Below are 19,879 nucleotides of genomic sequence, written 5' to 3' on the forward strand. Positions count from 1 at the left end.
GTGTTATGTCTTGTTAGATGAACCTGCAAGTCACCTTAGAATCACAGTTCTAGAAAGGACCTTAAAGAACAAGTCCATTTCACTTATTGCTTTTAATGAGGAAATAAGCATCTTGAGAAGATGTCTTACTTAGGGGGACTAACTGGGGGCCAAAACAGAATTGGAACACAACCCTCTTGATTTTCTAGGCAAGTGCTTCCCTACTCTCCCAAATAGCATATGCTGTAGCTTCTGTGCCAGGTATAATAGGACTGCAGATCCACAAAGCAGACCCAGAAACAAGCCAACATGCTTGTCTTTTAAATAAGCTGAAATAGTGAAAGAGAAGAAAAGGAAAAATCAGTTAGGCAGACCACTAAGGCTAGTCCTCTGAGAAACAGCCTGAAAAAATCACAGCTACAGGCATAAATAGAGCAACCTGGGAAAAACCAAACTGCAGCTGCACTGATAAGAAAGCAAGGCCCAGCATAGAGCCTTTGTTCTTTGTGTGATTAGCAGGCTTTCAGGAAAAAATTTCCTCCCCTTTTCAGGCATTTACGTGCTGGGCTCCATGGCAACTTGCACAGGGATGGGGGGACTTACCTAAAACAGACCCACAGTTACACAAACAAGAGAAGCTGCACTTTGTGCTTACCCAAGACATACACAGATAAAGAGAGTTACACAGACAGTTTCATACATAAGCGAAGTTACACAAACAGCTACAGAGATGAGGGGAGTTTCTCATAAAAACTTTTGGATTCATCTGTAAAAACAGCAGCCCACTCGGGTCCCCTCTCCACTGTGGAGAGCTTTCTTTCTTTTGCTTATGAAATTTTCGCTACAACCTCACCCTTGTGTCCAGGCTCCTTAATTTTCTTGGTTGTGAGACAATGAGCTCAGATAACACCTCAGACTACAAGACCATTGACCCTAGACAGTTTGATTAGTATTGAGGTGTAGTGATTTCAAGAAGGCCGTTCGTTATCTTTATTCTTATGATCATGCTATATAGAGTCTGATTGGTTTATTACATTTTCGTGACTTGTAAATGAGAGTGTAATTTGTGAAGCTGTCATCTTAGAACTGTACTTCTTCCAAGCAAGTGAATACCAGCTGTAGAATTATGTAAAGAAAATGCAGGCCAGGCGGGCGGTGGCTCATGCCTATAATCCCAGCACTTTGGGAGGCCAAAGTGGGCGAATCACAAGGTCAGGAGATCAAAACCATCCTAGCTAACACGGTGAAACACCATCTCTACTAAAAATACAAAAATGAGCCAGGCATGGTGGCGGACGCCTGTAGTCCCAGCTACTCAGGAGGCTGAGGCAGGAGAATGGCGTGAATCCAGGAGGCAGAGCTTGCAGTGAGCCGAGATCGCGCCACTGCACTCCAGCCTGGGTGACAGAGTCTTCTGTCTCAAAAGAGAAGAAAAAAAGCAAAGAAAATGTACACTTTTTTGTAGTGCTTTGACCATTTGGATATATGTGGGCCCTGGCCCTGGCCCTTCTCCCATGACTCAAATTTCATAATACAAAATTTTAACACTACTTTTGGCATCAGCATTTGAGAATTATATTTTTTCCATATAACTTTTCCTTATTTATATTCATATCTGTGGTTAAGCTCTTCTGATCTTATAAATTACACAAAACAACAGAAAGACAAAAACCTTAAATGTTAATTATCTTTCCCTGAAATGCATTTCTCCTGAATACTTGATCATAGTTACATACCATTGATTGTTACTTGTATAGAAACCAAGCCTGTCTAGATCTTAAATTAATGACTAAGAGGATTAAATAAATTTACACCAAGTTGTGTGTGCTGGAATTTCTTGAAAGAGAGTATGCAATATTTTTCTGATATATTATGCATGTATAAATTAAATATTATAATGAAACACTTTTTTTGGTTTCCCAAAGTGATTGTATCTGTAGATGTATATAATAAAGCAAAAATGTAACCTATATCCTTGAAAAGTTGTCAGACACAATAAAATCAGTGATAACATAAGCCTGCCAGGAATTAGAAGCATATGAAAAAATAAAATAAACCAAGTTGAACTATTTTAAGTTTATTGTCTTAATGGGAAGTGAAAAGCAATATGATCTTAGTTATTGCTCATGTAACCTTTTTTAAAAAATTGCTTTAATGTAGCTGATGGATACTGCCTCTGAATATCCCTATAAAAAATGTTCTTTGGCTCGCGCCTGCAATCCCAGCACTTTGGGAGGCCGAGGTGGGTGGATCACAAGGTCAGGAGATCGAGACCATCCTGGCCAACAAGGTGAAAGCCTGTCTCTACTAAAAATACAAAAATTAGCTGGGCGTGGCGGCAAGTGCCTGTAATCCCAGCTACTCGGGAAACTGAGGCAGGAGAATCCCTTGAACCTGGGAGGCAGAGGTTGCAGTGAGCCGAGATCACATCACTGAACTCCAGCCTGGAGACCGAGGGAGACTCTGTCTCAAAACAAGAAAAAAAATGTTCACCTCACTTTAGAACTCTTGATTATTTCTCCATTCTTTTGCAAGCATGTCTCCTCTGATGCTTTCAACTATTAAGCATAGTAATTTCCTATACTGTTTAATTAGTGCATAGTTCATCTTAATTATTTCATCCTTTGTGACTAGATTATTTTTTTCTAGCTTTTGGTAGTGTTTTCTGTAATTAGGTAAGTTATGAGTTATTGGCCAAGTCGGCCAGTTAATTTCTGAATTTCTGTTTCTCTTTTTTCCATGATGACATAGAACCCCTAATGTATTTCCTTTCCCTCCCTCCCTCCCTCCCTTCCTTCCTTCCTTCCCTCCTTCCTTCTTTCCTTTCTTCCTTCCTTTCTTTGTTTCTTTCTTTCTTTCTCTCTCTTTCTTTATCTCTCTCTCTCCCTCCCTTCCTTCTCTTCTCTTCTCTTCTCTTCTCTTCTCTTCTCTTCTCTTCTCTTCTCTTCTCTTCTCTTCTCTTCTCTTCTCTTCTCTTTTCTTCTTTCTTGTTTCCCCAGGCTGGAGTGCAGTTGTGCAATCACCTTGAACTCCTGGATTCAAGCAGTCCTCCCACCTCAGCCTCTCAAGTAGCAAGGACTATAGGCATATACCACTACACCTGGCTAATTTTTAGTTTTTTTTTTTTTTTTTTTTTGTAGAGACAGGGTCTCACTCTGTTGCCTAGGCTAGTCTCAAACTCCTGAGCTCAAGCGATCCTCCCGCCTCAGCCTCCTAAATTGCTGGGATTATGAGCATGAGCTACCACACCTGGCCGTAGAACCCCTAATTTCTATCTAAGCACATGCTACCAAGAATAAAGAATATATTCTCAGTCTCACTTGAAATTAAGTATGGCTATGTCACAGTGGTTTAGCCAGTGGATATAGAGCAGAAATGGCATCTGGGAACTTTTCTTAAAGGCATTGGCACATATTCTTTGTCTCCCTTTCCTTCCACTCCCACTCTTTCTGTGTTCTTTCAGCCTGTTACTTAGAGGATGTGATAGTTACCATTTCAGTCCATAAGAGCAAGAACCATACCCTAGGGTTGGCAAAGCAGTGGACTGAGAAGAGCCTGAGATCCTGAGAACATTGTGGAGAAACCTGCCATCCCAGCCTTGGGCTACCTACCTCTATACTTATGTGACAGACAGCACACTTCTGTTTTGTTTAAGTCACTGTATTTTTATCTATTATTGCCAAACCAATTATAATTGAGGTTTAAGGGCAGGCTATTGACCTTGATCTACGGATAAGAATTGTATGGAAGATACCAGTTATTTATATCTGTAAAGTATTGACAGATTTGTAACCTTAAAGTCAAGTAGGTGACTTTAGTGACATCACATGTTTATTAGATTTATAGCAGCTTTCGTGAAAAGTTCTTTGTAATGGAGTGCTTGGTTACACTGTTATTTAGCAGAGTGAAAAACTGAAAATAACCTCAATGTTTAATAACAAATAGATAGAATGGCATCTTAAATCACATTGCTATTCCAATTTAATGGAATAGCCATTTTTCCTTTAACTGCTTTATTAAGATATAATTCACAGAGCTTACAATTCACTCACATAAAGTATACAATTCAGTGGTTTTTAGAGCATTTACAGAGTTGTACAATCATCACCACAGTCTAATTTTAGAACATTCTCATCATTCCCAAAAGAACATTTTAGAACATTTTCATCATCCCCTTGCCCATTAGCAGTCACTCCTCATGTCCCCAACACACACCCCAGCCCTAGGCAACCATGAATCTACTTTCTATCTATATGTATATTTGCCTATTCTGGACATTTTATATGAATGGAATCATACGATATATGCTCTTTTGTGACTAGCTTCTTTCACTTACCATAATGTATTCTAGGTTCATTTATATTAAAGCATATATCAGTACTTGATTACTTTTTATTGCTAAGTATAATAATATTCCATTGTATAGATATACTACATTTTATTTATTCATCAACTGATGGACATTTAGGTCTTTCCACTTTTTATCTACTATGAATAATGCTGCTATAAACATTTCATTTTTATGTGGATATATGTTTTTGTTTCTATTGCGTATGTATCTAAGAGTGGCATTACAAGTTCATGTAATAGCTATGTTTAACACTTTGAGGAAGTGCCAACTGGTTTTCAAGGTAGCTACACCATTTTCATACCCACCAGCAATGAATAAGGGTTCTAATTTCTTCACATCCTTGACAACATTTATCTATCTTTTTAAATATAGCCATCCTAGTGGGTGTTAAGTGGTCTCTTGTGATTTGCATTTCTCTAATGGCTAATAATATTGAACATCTTTTCATGTGCTTATTGGTTATCTCTGTCTCTCTTTTTTTTTTTTTTTTTTTTTTTTTTTTTGAGATTTGTTCTCACTCTATCACCCAGGCTGGAATGTAGTGATATGATCTTGGCTTATGGCAACCTCTATCTCCTGGGCTCAACCAATCCTCCTGGGTCAGCCTCCTGAGTAGCTGGGATTACAGGCACAGGCCACCATGATGGGCTAATTTTTTTTTTTTTTTTTTTTGGAGAGACAGAGTTTTGCCATGTCACCCAGGCTGGTCTTGAACTCCTGGACTCAAGTGATCCACCCACATCAGCTGCCCAAAGTGTTGGGATTGCAGGCATGAGCCACAGTGCTCAGCCTGGCTATTTTTTATATCTTCTTTGGAGATAAAAAAGGAGCCAATAAAAGAAGATATTGAATATATTTCAGTATCTTCTGAAGAATATTAAATAGAAAGAATAGAATATCTTTCTATTCACCTCCTTTGCCATTTTTAATTTTTAATTTAATGGGTTAATTATCTTTTTGTTAATGAATTATAAGAGTTCTTTATATATTCTGGATACAAGTCCTTTATCATATATATGATTTGCAAATATTTTCTCCTATTCATGGATTGGTTTGTATTTTTTTTTCTTTTTTCTTTTTTTTTGTTTTCTTGATGACATTGTTTGCAACACACAGTTTTTAGTTTTGGTGAAGTCCAATTTATCTACACTTTCTTTTGTTGACTGTGCCTTTGGTTTGTACCTAAGAAACCATTGCCCAACCTAAGATCATGAAGATTTACTCCTACATTCTCTTCTAAGAGTTTCATAGTTTTAATTTTTATATTTAGGTCTATGATTTGAGTTAGTATAGTTTGAGGTAGGAGTCCAGATTCATTCTTTGGCATGTGGATATTCAGTTGTTCCAGCACCATTTGTTGAAGTGACTATTATTTCCTTCATTGAATTGTCTTAGCAGAAATAACCATCTTTAAGTTTATTTTTCTGACTATGTGTTGTGTATTCTTATAAAAAATTAAACATCATATAAATTAAAAAAGAAGAAAAAGGCCCTTAAAATACCACCTCCAGGCCAGGTGTGGCGGCTCATCCCTGTAATCCTAGCACTTTGGGAAGCCGTGGCAGAATAGCTTGAATCCAGGAGTTTGAGACCAGCTTGGGCAACATGGCAAAACCTTGTCTCTACAAAAAATACAATTAGCTGAACATGCCTGTAGTCTCAGCTACCCAGGTGGCTGAAGTGGGCAGGAGGTCAAGGCTGCAATGAGCTGTGATTGCACCACTGTACTCCTGGGTGGCAGAGTAAGACACTGTCTCAACAAACAAACAAACAAACAAAACCATCTCCAAAGATAATTGTTAATACTATAAATGAGTGGTCTGGAATAATTGATCTCTAAGGGATCTTCCAGGTCTGTGAGTCTATAAAATTTTACTAGGCACAAATAATTCACAGAAATAACTATTTAGCAGAAAATTCTATTTGCATGAGTTATTCCCTGAAGTACTTAAATGAAAGGCCTAGTGGCCCAGCAATGCATCTATCATCCTGTTACTACGGGATAGGAGAACCCACCTAAAGCTATTAATAATTTTATTAAAATCTATAGACCTTCCCTAAATTATTTTTTTCTGTTTACTTTGCATTCTACATTATGCCACAGCAAACATACTCATAAATGATACTTGAACTCATACACTTTGTATTAGAGAGGGCATTGCATCTCAGTAGCAGTATAAGGGAGTGGTTAAGAGCACATAGACTGTCTTGGTTTAAATTCCAACTGTAACTCTTATCTAGTTCGTGATCTTGGACCAGTTACTTAACCTGTCTGTGCCTCAGTTTCCTGGTAAATGGCAGACTGTCTTGGTTTAAATTCCAACTGTAACTCTTATCTAGTTCGTGATCTTGGACCAGTTACTTAGCCTGTCTGTGCCTCAGTTTCCTGGTAAATGGGGATCTTAATGCCAAAATTATAGGGAAATTGTGTTGGATTAAGCAACGTAATACATGTAAAGTGCCTAGGACCGTACCTGGTACTTAGTAAGTGCTCAATAAAAAAGCTATGCAGCTTCATTATTATTAGCATATTCTGATTCCTGTCACAAAGTAAGTGATAAATGATCATCAAACTAGTACTTTGAAAACTCAAATTGGGGCCAGGCATGGTGGTCTCAGCACTTTAGAGGCCAAGGTAGGAGGATCTCTGGAGGCTAGGAGTTCAAGATCAGCCTAGGCAACATAGCAAGAACCCAGTCTTTACTTTAAAACATAAATTCAATAAAACACTCAAAGCTGGACACAGTGGCTTACACCTGTAATCCCAGCACTTTGGGAGGTCAAGGTGGGTGGATTACTTGAGGTCAGGAGTTTGAGAGCAGCCTGGCCAACATGGTGAAACCCCGTCTCTGCAAAAAATACAAAAAGTAGCCAGCCATGGTGGCTCATGCCTGTAGTCCCAGCTATTCGGGAGGCTGAGGCAGGAGAATCACTTGAACCCAGGAGGCAGAGATTGCAGTAAGCCGAGATCACACCATTGCACTCCAGCCTGGGAAAGAGAGCAAGACTCTGTCTGAAAAAAAACAAACAAACAAAAAACCACTCAACTTGGGACTACTGAGTGTGGGGAAACTAAATAGAGTTAGGGAGCTTTTTACCTCCTAAGACACAAAGAGTTCATGACAGCTGCATTTTTACCCTAACAGGTTGGAAAAGATAGAAATCCAAGAATAGCTGAAGGCAGATCCAATACAATAACATAGTTGAAACCTTGAACAAAAGCTTTTTTAAAGTTTGCTTAACGGAAACGTTACTTGGGAAACTTTTAGTTTTTTCAGTAGATGGCATCAATATAATATCCCTCATCTCCTCCCAAGGAAATTTTTTCTCTCTTTAGGGGAGATATATGGTAGAAATGTTTATTATTTACCCTAGTATATCAATAATTATCTTAAAGGTAAGTGGACTAAATGCTTCTATTAAAACACCACAATTGGCAGCTAGGGTTTTAAAATAATTATATGCTGTTTATAAAAGACATTTAAAATTTAAGGATGTTAAAATGTTGAAAGTAAAAGAAGGGAAAATAGGGGCTGGAAGTGGTGGTTTACGCCTGTAATCTTGGCATTTTGGGAAGCCGAGGCGGGAGTATTGCTTGAGCGCAGGAGTTCGAGACAGGCCTGGGCAACATAGGGAGACCCCATTTCTACAAAATTTTTTTAAAAGTAATTATGTGTGGTGGCGTGCACCTGTAGTCCCAGCTACCCAGGAAGTTGAAGTGGGAGGATTGCTTTGAGCTGGGAAGCCTGGGCAACAAAGCGAGACCATCTGAAGAAAAAAAAAAGAAAGAATTTTTTTAAAATTCACCAAAAAACCCCAAAGAAAATAGAAGGAAGGAAATAATATGTAATTATAGTAGAGATAGAAGAAATTAATAAAATAGGAAGCAAACTTACAATAGAAATGATCAACAAATCAAGAAGTTGAATTTTGAAGACAAATAAATTTATAAATTTCTGACAGGACTGGCCAAGAAAAAGAAAGAAGCCACAGATAATATCAAAAATGAAAAGAGGAATACATCTCAGATTCTAGAGACATTTAAAAAATTAGAGGAAATTATGACCAAATTAATGTCAATAAATTTGAACATTTACATGAGCTATTTAAATTTCTAGGAAATATATCTTAGTAAAACTGCCACAAAAAAAGAGGAAATCTGAACAGTCCTATAACTGTGAAAAATCGTGATTTTATAATATTAAAATCATCCTACATCCCCACTAATTATAGTTTTTGTCATCTTAGTGAGCTATGTAACCTGTTTCTGCATCTGAGAAATGAAGATAGTAACATAATGCCATAGTAATATTGGAGGATTAAATGAGAAAATGCCTGTAAAAGTGCATTGCACAGGGCCTAGCGTTTGCCACATGATCAATGCATGCTTGCCTTTTTTAGTTTCCTTTACAGCTATGGTGTATCAGTGAGTGCAGAATGTGTATGTCCTTCAGGCTGTCTCGTGTGCATGCTCTGAAAGGTAAAGGGGCCTACTCTTTGTTCTGAAGTAAAACTGCTCAGGGCATTAGGTGGATCTGAAATTTAAAAATAAAATTGAAAGTAAATCAATCCTTATCTTAAATCAGATTGTCTCTGCTTTTGTTTTGCACACCTGCCTCACTATCAGTCTTGGAATTTTTTCCTGCTGTTGTGGGTGCAATTTCTGTGATATGTACAGAACCACCCTACTCCACGCCTTGGATCCTGACCTTAGTGGCTTGGAAAAGGCTGTCACTTAGAATTTACACTCCAGTCCTCACTATCACTGTCTCCATTCTTCTTCCATCTCCCCACCCTGGAGTGATTTCCCAGCCTGCTATTTGATTTCCTGTTTGTATGGTTCCCCTGATCTCCAGAGCATGTAGTATTCACTAGCCAGAATATTCCCCTTGTCTTCTGGGTTACATAAAGTTATTTCCAGTGTATCTGATCTCTTCTCATCCTTTCTCTGTCACTCGGGGGCTTTGCTCAATCTGGTTGTGTCACAATCTTTAGGAGATTCCCTCTTTCTTGATCAAAGAGCCCTTCATTCCTCCATTCCTTGCCTCTGCAACCATGAGGGTGTGACACAGATGAAGGTGTGACACAGATCTCATCTCTTCCTGGAATTCCCAATCTCAAGAGCTTTTCTTCATGGTGTTGTTGACTTAAACGAGGGTGCCTGCCAACTGTGGGGCCCTTACCCCACTTAATGAGGTTTGTTTCCTTGTGAGGTTTGTTTCCTTGTCACAGTGTTGTGATGTATTTCACGTTGCTCTTATCTTTAAAATCGGTTTTATTTCCTTGTCCTAGTTAGGCTCCTCACCATACCTACTCTGTATTGTGTTTCTTCCTCATTTGTCAGTTTTTTTTTTTTTTTTTTTTTTTTGAGACGGAGTCTTGCTCTGTCGCCAGGCTGGAGTGCAGTGGCGCCGTCTTGGCTTACTGCAACCTCCAACTCCTGGGGTTCAAGCGATTCTCCTGCCTCAGCCTCCTGAGTAGCTGGGACTACAGGCACGCACCACCATGCCCGGATAATTTTTATATTTTTAGTAGAGGCGGGATTTCACCATGTTGGCCAGGATGGTCTTGGTCTCTTGACCTCATGATCCGCCCATCTCGGCCGCCCAAAGTGCTGGGATTACAGGCACAAGCCACCACACCCACCCCTTTTGTCAGATTTTTAAAACCTGTTTCTTTCCCTCTCTCCATTCCCACCTGTCCAAATCCTGTCCTTTCAGGCATCATCTCAAAGGATATCTCTGAATGAAACCTCTTTGGCAACCCCCTCTTCTTGCCCCCTCTCCCCACAGGACTCTATTCCACGTAGAGCACTTAGGTTACTCAACCTCGAATTAAAAGTATTTGTGTATACCTGCCAAAGGCCCTTACTACATTGTTGGGTACTTGAAGGCAAGGATTATTTCTTACTAATCTTTGCAGCTCCCACAGCACCCAGCACAGTGCCTGGAATATGGGAGTTACTCAGTAACTATTTGATGAATTGAATTCATACGTGTAAGAATCCAGAAGATAAAGGAAAGTACTTCCTTCGGTTTCAGACTGGGACCCACCAGTGCCCTGATGGGTTTCGCTGCTTGTTAGGAAGCAGGTTGTGTGGACCTGGAGGTGCCAGATAAAACAAAGGCTTCCATAACACACATTCATCAACCCCGTTAGGGTTGTCTCATTCATTTATGCATTCATTCAATAGACATTTGTTGATGACTGAGTGCTAAACTCACAGCTTTTTTTTTTCTTTTCCTGTAAAGTGAGATAACAGGGAGTGGGACCCTTCCATTAAGGCGTTTATAATCTGGTTGGAGACTTGGAAATATAAACAACTGACTGTAAGGCAAAGTGAAGTCGGTGCTAGAATAACATACAGGTCAAATTCTCTGAGAGCGCTAGTCCTTGGTTTCTGCAGGGCGGAAAAGAGGGATATTGGAAAAAATCAGGATGGTTCAGAAGAACCATGTTTTGTTCTGGTGGACTCATAGCATCACCATGATGACAATAACAAGGTCCCCCAAAGGGAGAAATCCTGTCATTTCCAGCAACAACATGGATGAATCTGGAGGTCATTATGCTAAGTCAAATAAGCCAGGCACAGAAACATAAATACCACATGATCTCACTTATATGTGGAATCTAATAAAGTTGAACTCATGGAAGTAGAAAGTAGAACAATGGTTAACAGAGGCTTGGGGGAAAGTGGGGAGGGAAAGAATGGGGAACTGTTGATTAAAGGGTACAAAATTTCAGATAGACAGGAGGAATGGGTTTTGAGATCCATTGCACGTGAGGGTAACTATAGTCAATGGTAATATATATTTCAAAATAGCTAAGAGTAAATTTTAAATGTCTCACTATAAAAATAATAGGTAAGTGAAGTGATGGATATGTTAATCAGCTTGATTTCATCATGCCACATTGGATACATATATCAAAACATCACATTGTACCCCATAAATATATATAACAATGATTTGTTAAAAAAAAGAAAAAAGAAAAGAAAAGTGGCCGGGCATGGTGGCTCACACCTTTACAGGTTCCCAGCACTTTGGGTGGCCCGGGCAGGAGGATTGCTTGAGGCCAACCTGGGCAACATATTTCATTGCCTTATTAAAGATAAAAAAAAATTTTTAAGTCCCCCTAAGCTTTTCTGGCCCACCTCTCATCAAATCCCTGGCACCATCTCTGCGTTTGATGAGAGTGTGAGGTAGAGTGGGTAGGAGCAGGCAAGTCAAGTTGCTGTAGACCTGTGCTGTCTAATATCGCAAAATGCAGCTAGCGGGCACTTGAAATGTGGCCAGTGTGAACTGAGATGTATTAAGTGTGAAACACACCCTGGATTGTGAAGACTTAGCACAAAAACAGAATAATTTTTATTTTTATTTTTTGAGACAGCGTCTCACTCTGTCACCCAGGCTGGAGTGCAATGGCATCATCTCTGCTCACTGCAACCTCGTGCCTCTCGGTTCAAGTGATTCTTGTGCCTCAGCCTCCCCAGCAGCTGGGATTACAGGCACCTACCACCATGCCCAACTAATTTTTGTATTGTATTTGTATTTATTTAATTTATTTTTATTTTTTGTTTTAATTTAGTATTTTTAGTAGAGGTGGTGTTTTGCCATGTTGGTCAGGCTGGTCTCAAACTCCCGACCTCAAGTGATCTGCCTACCTCGGCCTCCCAAAGTTCCGGGATTACAGGCGTGAGCCACCGTGCCCAGCCAAAAACAGAATAATTTTCAGTTGATTACATGTTAAAATAATATTTAGGATATATTGGTTTAAATAAAATATATTGTTGAAATTAATTTCACTTCTTTCTTTCTTTCTTTTTTTTTTTTTTTTTTACTTTTTTAATGTGGCTACTTGACCATTTAAAAAGTTAGGTACACCCTGGGCAATGTAAGGTGTAGACCCTCATCTCTACAAAATAAATAAATAAATAAATTAGTTGAGCGTGGTGATGCATCCTTGTAGCCCCAGCTGCACGGGAGGCTGAGGGAAGAGGATCACTTGAGCCCATGGGTTCAAAGTTGCAATGAGCTATGATTGTGCCACTGCATTCCAGCTTGGGTGACAAAGCGAGACTCTGTCTCTAAAAAAAAAAACCAATAAATAAAACTGTACATGGCCCACATACAGTTGGCCCTTCATATCTCTGGGTTCTGCATCTGTGGATTCAACCAACTGTGGATCAAATATATCTGGGAAAAAATCATAATACAACAATAAAAATAAATTGTAAAAATATAATAATGATTTACATAGCAATTACACTGTCTTAGGTATTGTAAGTAATCTAGAGATGATTTAAAATATACAGTAGGATGTGTGTAGGTTATAAGCACATACTACACCATTTGATATAAGGGACTTGAGCATCGTGGATTTTGGTAGCTGTGTTGGAGGTGTCCTGAAACCAATCCTCTGCATATCCCAAGAGACCTCTGTACTTCTGTTGGACAGTGTTGTTCTAAAGTCTGTTCCCCAGGCTCAGGTACCCTAGGAAATTTGGAAAACCCTTGGGGAAAACAGATAGATCTTGATACTGAGCTGGGACCCAGTCCCACTGGTATTTACCAGTCCTGACCTGGATCCAAACTCCCAGGGGCTTTGGGAGTGCTATAGGCATCACTTGGGTCTAGGCTATGGCGGAGTCAGGTCACAGATAGGAAACTTGGTTCTCTCCATTCTGTGTTTCCCTGTGACTCAGGCCACAAGGGCAAATGTGACAGGGTGTTGGTTTGTTTTTCGTGTTTCTTTCAAGCAGCTTCCTTGAAGATACAAATGGCTTTGGGATGGCAACGATAAGGAACCGGTCTAGTAGCGTCTTCCATAACAACAACTAAGCTTTTGATCATTAATCAGTTAGCATACGGCTTGCCTAGGTGACTTATTATATACAGAAAAAGGTGGCAAGGTAACGACTGAAACAAGATGCTACGCTGCCAGCTTTCAAGATGGAGGAAGGTGCCCAAGAATGCAACTCTAGATGCTGGAAAAGGGAAATAAGCAGATTCTCCCCTAGAGCCTCTAGAGGGAGCTCGGCTTTGCAGACACTTGGATTTTGGCTCAGTGACACTGATTTCAGACTTCTGACATCCAGAACTGTGAGAGAATGAATGTGTATTGTTTTTAGCCACCAAGTTTGTGGTAATTTATAACAGCAGCCATAGGAAATGAGTACAACCAGGCACTATTCTAAAGAATTCCCTTGTATTAGTTCCTCCAACTCTCGCCTCTTCCCATCTCCTCATTGATGGTGGGGAGGTGTATCCAGGGATCATACTTACTAATCTACCATCCTCACTAGGCTTCACCACACACCGCACCCTGTACTCACATGTGCAGAACCTTCCTGACCCACTTCATACTAGGCCAAGGAGAGGCCCGAAGAGCCTCAAGCCACAGCTTTCTCCCAAACCCATAACCAATCCCATAACCCCATAACCCAGGGTCCAGAGTGCAAGAAGTTGCAACAAGGAAAAAATAGTTATCTTTTCACTGACTTGTTTTGTAAATCTGGATTTTTATATTAGGTTAGGATGAAGGTGTCACCTTCCTCCATCTCGAAGGCCAGCAGCATAGCATCTGGTTTCCGTCATCACATTTCTGCCCTCCTCAGTAAAACCCTTCCTAGATTTTATTCCGTCTATCTCCCTCTTATAAGGACATTTGTGATTACATTTAGGATCCACCCAGGTAATCCAAGATAATTTCCCCACCTCAAGATACTTAATAACATCTGCAAAGACCCCTTTTCTATATAAGGTAACACTCACAGATTCTAGGGATTAGCACCTAGATATCTTTGGGGGCCATTATTTAGCTGCCACACTGGTATAAAGTAAATGCTTAAGAAATTAGCTATTATTATTACTGTGCTAAGCACTTTTTATGTGCTAATTAATCCTCACTACAACACTATGAAGCAGAGACTGTGGGTATCCTATCTTACAGAGAAGAAAGAGGCTTAGAGAGCTTAAGCAGTTGCCTAAAATCAGAGGGCAAGTGGCAGAGCCCATGCTCTTCGCCTCCATACAGGCTGATTTGGGGAGCACACCAATGACTGCACTTGTGGTAAGGCTGACTCTCACCCCCTACTTTTCCATTTGAATCATTTGAGTTGTTGTATGTATTCTTGGAGTAGGGGTGGTCCTTCCCCATAGAGTGTCATCTCTTTCAGGACAAGGAGTCTGTCTGTCATGCACTTTCTCTTGTGGTTTGGTGCTCTGTACATATTGAAAACAAAATTAATGGTGTTGATTTAACTGCCAAAGCTGGAGCGCATAAGAATGATTAAGTGCAAGGAATACTGATCAAACAGAACAAGCTCTACCTCCTTACTTGCCAACCCCTAGAGGCTGACATGGTGAGAGGGGTGAGTTGAAAAGGAAGAAGTTTAATTTTACCTTCTAAAGGTCAGCCTGTCTGTTGATCTGGTAGAGGTGGAGATTACAACAACAACCCTTCAGGAAAACATTACATTTTGTTCCATGAAAAATAAACAGCGTTTCGTTCACGCAGTACGTACTAGTCTTTCCGACATGATGGACTGTGGTTAAACTCAGCATATCCTGGTAGGAGATGGACATCATTCAGTAGGAGAAAGTGAAACTGGGAAATGAACTGTGGAGAAAGAGATCTCCACAGGATCAGTGACAAGTATTCTGAATGACCATGGGAAAAAGGGTAGTGTGGAGGAAAAGGGAGGCAGTGGAAGTGATTGAAGTTCAGACTGCATTCTGGGAGATGAAAGAAGCAAAGAAGGGCGCAGCATTAAGGAAGGAGAAGAGAAGGAGTTTTAGTTATATAAGATTTTCTCTGAAAAATGAAAGATACCAGAAGTGGCCATTTTAGAAACCATCTCCTAATGGACTGCTTTACTTCAGGAGGGATAAGTGCTAGCATTTGCTAAGTCTGAAAAATCATCATCGCAGTCTTGTTATTGATGAATCATGTAGTGGCCACCCCAGAAACCTGAATCACCAAAGCTTCCTTTCCTCACCTCATTGCCATATAAACTGACTAGACTGGGATGGGAGAAAAAGATGGAGGCTTACAAATATCCTCTCCAGCATCACCCAGGCACTAAGGGCAGTGAGGTGGCCAAGGTCCCAATCCTAGGGCTTTTAGATTTCCACTGATAACGCTCTAGGGGATTTGATGGATGCGCTTGTTGGCTCATCATGTCCTCCCCTTTCCATAGGCACATCTGTAAAAATGTCACCAGAAGGTGGCCCAGTGAGCATGAAACCTCAGGGGTGGGGTAGGGGAGGCTCCATGGTTCTAATGACTGATGTGGCTCATGCCACCCTGCTTCATGGCCTGATGCCTCCATGTCCCTACTGTGGGGACTGGCACATTGTTTTCCTCCTATGCTATTATGCAACTGATTAGGTTTAGACTTAATCTAATCCAGTGCAATCCAGTTCCTATTTTCCAGAGAAGACAATATACCCAGGCCATTTAAATTTGATCTGGGTGTTGCTGAGACTAGTACGCACCCACAAATAATCCATCAATCTCTTTGGCTGTGTCATTTCTACTGGTGTCTAACCTCATCCTTTTTATTTGTGTCCCATTGATTTTATTTCAAGTTTTAGGGATACTTGGGGGTGTCATCCCAGCATATTGCCTGTATAAATACTGTCTCCTTAATTCCACAAATGAACATTACAGAGAGTTCGTGTTATTCTTACTTTACGTCTGAAAAAAATTGACACTAAAAAATTTTGGTAACTTGTCCAAAATCACAGTCTGAGTTTAAGGTTCAGTCTTTTCCTACATAATGCTGAAGTGACTGGGAAGAATCAAGCTTCTAACTTGATAATTCAATTGGGAATTTACTATTATGGTCTGTGATAATGACATGTTGTATCATGTACAACAGTGGATGAAACCTGACTGCACATCAGATCATGTTGTTGAGCTTTTTTGCTTGGCCTGGCTTGGTGGCTCACACCTGTAATCCCAGCACTTTGGGAGTCCAGAGCAGATCACCTGAGGTCGGGAGTTCGAGACCAGCTTGACCAACACAGAAAAACCCCATCTCTACTAAAAAATACAAAAAATTAGCTGGGCGTGGTGGTACATGCCTGTAATTCCAGCTACTTGGGAGGCTGAGGTGGAGAATCACTTGAACCTGCGAGGCAGAGGTTGCGGTGAGCCAAGATCGTGCCATTGCACTTCAGCCTGGGCAACAACAGCAAAACACCATCTCAAACAAAACAAAACAAAACAAAAAAACCCCAAAAAACTATGCATGCTTTGAATGTATTAATACAATTAGATTTGCTAATATTTTGTTCAGAATTTTTGCATCTATATTGATGAGAGAGATCAGCCTGTAATTTTCCTTTCTTGTAATGTCCTTGTCTGTTTTGGATATCAAGATTATGCTGGCCTCATAAAACAAGTTATAAAGTGTTCTCTTCTCTCTCTCTTTTTTTTTTTTTTTTTTTTTTTTTTTTTTTTTTTTGCTAGTGACAGGGTTTCACCTGGTTGCCCAGGCTGGTCTCGAACTCCTGGGCTCAAGGGATCCACCAGCCTTGGCCTCCCAAAGTGTTGGGATTATAGGAATGAGCGACTGCACCCGGCTCTTCTCTTCTTTGTTAATGCCTTGTATTTAGACAATGTTATCTGTACTATTTCTATAGTTTATGCCTCACAAATATTTTCTTTTGGCCTAATATATGATCAATTTTTGTGAATTATCCACAGATACTTTTAAAAAAAGTGATTCTCTTTCTTGAGTACCAAGTTTTATCCGTGTTATTAATTTTGCTGTTTAGCCCTTCTCTGTCGTTTTGACTCCTACTACAGCGTTTCCATTTTTTCTTGTACATCCTATGATTTTATGTTTTAATTAATATTCATGTTGGTGCTAAGTTATTTGGTGCTTAGGTATTCAAAACATTGTAACTGGTGAACTGCATTTTTTTTTATCATTATCGATTATTTATTTGTACCCCTTAACATTTGTTTGTCCCCATGTTAGCCTTGCCTGATGGGGAGAAACCAGAACAGAAAAGCAGAAAATTCCAAAAACCAGAGTGCCTCTTCTCCTCCAAAGGATCGCAGCTCCTTGCCAGCAAGGGAACAAAACTGGACAGATAATAAGTTTGACGAGTTCACAAAAGTAGGCTTCAGAAGGTTGATAATAACAAACCTCTCTGAGGTAAAGGAGGATGTTTGAAACCATCACAAGGAAGCTAAAAACCTTGAATAAACAGTGTAGAGAAGACCTTAAATGACCTGATGAAGCCGAAAACCACAGCACGAGAACTTCGTGATGCAAGCACAAGCTTCAATAGCCGATTCGATCAAGTAGAAGAAAAGGTATCAGTGACTGAAGATCAAATGAATGAAATATAGTGAGAAGACAAGATTAGAGAAAAAAGAGTGAAAAGAAACAAACAAAGGCTGCAAGAAATACGGGACTATGTGAAAAGGCCAAATCTACGTTTGATTGGTGTACCTGAAAGTGATATGGAAAATGGAAACATGTTGGAAAACACTCTTCAGGATATTATCCAGGGGAGCTTCCACAACCTAGCAAGGCAGGCCGACATTCAAATCCAGGAAATACAGAGAACACCACAAAGATACTCCTTGAGGAAAGCAACCCCAAGACACACAATTGTCAGATTCACCAAGGCTGGAATGAGGGAAAAAATGTTATGGGCAGCCAGAGAGAAAGCTCAGGTTACCCACAAAGGGAAGCCCATCAGACTAACACTAGATCTCTCAGCAGAAACTCTACAAGCCAGAAGAGAGTGGGGGCCAATATTCAACATTCTTCAAGAAAAGAATTTTCAATCCAGAATTTCATATCCAGCCAAACTAAGCTTCATAAGTGAAGGAGAAATAAAATCCTTTACAAACAAGCAAATGCTGAGAGATTTTGTCACCACCAGGCCTGCCTTACAAGAGCTCCTGAAGGAAACACTAAACATGGAAAGGAACAATTGGCAACAGCCACTGCAAAAACATACCAAATTTTAAAGACTATCGATGCTAGGGAGAAACTGCATCAATTAACAGGCAAAATAACCAGCTGACATCATAATGACAGGATCAAATTCACACATAACAATATTAACCTTAAATGTAAATGGGCTAAATGTCCCAATTAAAAGACATAGACTGACAAATTGGATAAAGAGTCAAGACTCATTGGTGTGCTGTATTCAGGAGACCCATCTCATGTACAGAGATGCACAGTGGCTCAAAATAAAGGGATGGAGGAAGATCTACCAAGCAAATGGAAAGCAAAAACAACAACAACAACAACAACAACAAACCAGGGGTTGCAATCCTAGTCTCTGATAAAACAGACTTTAAACCAACAAAGATCAAAAGAGACAAAGAAGGCCATTACATAATGGTAAAGGGATATATTCATCCTGATACCAAAGCCTGGCAGAGATACAGCAAAAAAAGAGAAATTTAGACCAATACCCGATGAACATCGATGTGAAAATTCTCAATAAAGTACCGGCAAACCAAATCCAGCAGTACATCAAAAAGCTTATCCACCATGATCAAGTCAGCTTTATCCCTGGGATGCAAGGCTGGTTCCACATATGCAAATCAATAAGCATAATCCATCACGTAAACAGAACCAACGATAAAAACCACAAGATTATCTCAATAGATGCAGAAAAGGCTTTCGACAAAATTCAACAGCGCTTCATGCTAAAAACTCTCAATAAACTGGGTATTGATGGAACATCTCAAAATAATATCTCAAAATAATAAGAGCTAGTTATGACAAACCCACAGCCAATATCATACTAAATGGGCAAAAACTGGAAGCATTCCCTTTGAAAACTGGCACAAGACAAGGATGCCCTCTCTCATTACTCCTATTCAACATAGTGTTGGAAGTTCTGGCCAGGGCAATCAGGCAAGATAAAGAAATAAAGGGTATTCAATTAGGAAAAGAGGAAGTCAAATTGTCCCTGTTTGCAGATGACATGATTGTATATTTAGAAAACCCCATTGTCTCAGTCCCAAATCTCCTTAAGCTGATAAGCAACTTCAGCAAAGTCTGTGGATACAAAATCAATGTGCAAAAATCACAAGCATTCCTATATGCCAATAACAGACAAACAGAGAGCCAAATCATGAGTGAACTCCCATTCACAATTGCTACAAAGAGTATAAAATACCTAGGAATCTAACTTACAAGGGATGTGAAGGACCTCTTCAAGGAGAACAAAAAACCACTGCTCAATGAAATAAAAGAGGACACAAACAAATAGAAGAACATTCCATGCTCATGCATAGGAATAATCAATATCATGAAAATGGCCATACTGCCCAAGGTAATTTATAGATTCAATGCCATCTCCATGAAGCTACCAATGACTTTCTTCACAGAATTGGAAAAAACTACTTTAAAGTTCACATGGAACCAACAAGGAACCTACATAGCCAAGATAATCCTAAGCAAAAAGAACAAAGCTGGAGGCATCATGCTCCCTGACTTCAAACTATACTACAAGGCTACAGTAACCAGAACAGCATGGTACTGGTACCAAAACAGATATA

The sequence above is a fragment of the Rhinopithecus roxellana genome, chromosome 5 (assembly GCF_007565055.1).
Source record: "Rhinopithecus roxellana isolate Shanxi Qingling chromosome 5, ASM756505v1, whole genome shotgun sequence".
Taxonomy (NCBI): Eukaryota; Metazoa; Chordata; class Mammalia; order Primates; family Cercopithecidae; genus Rhinopithecus; species Rhinopithecus roxellana.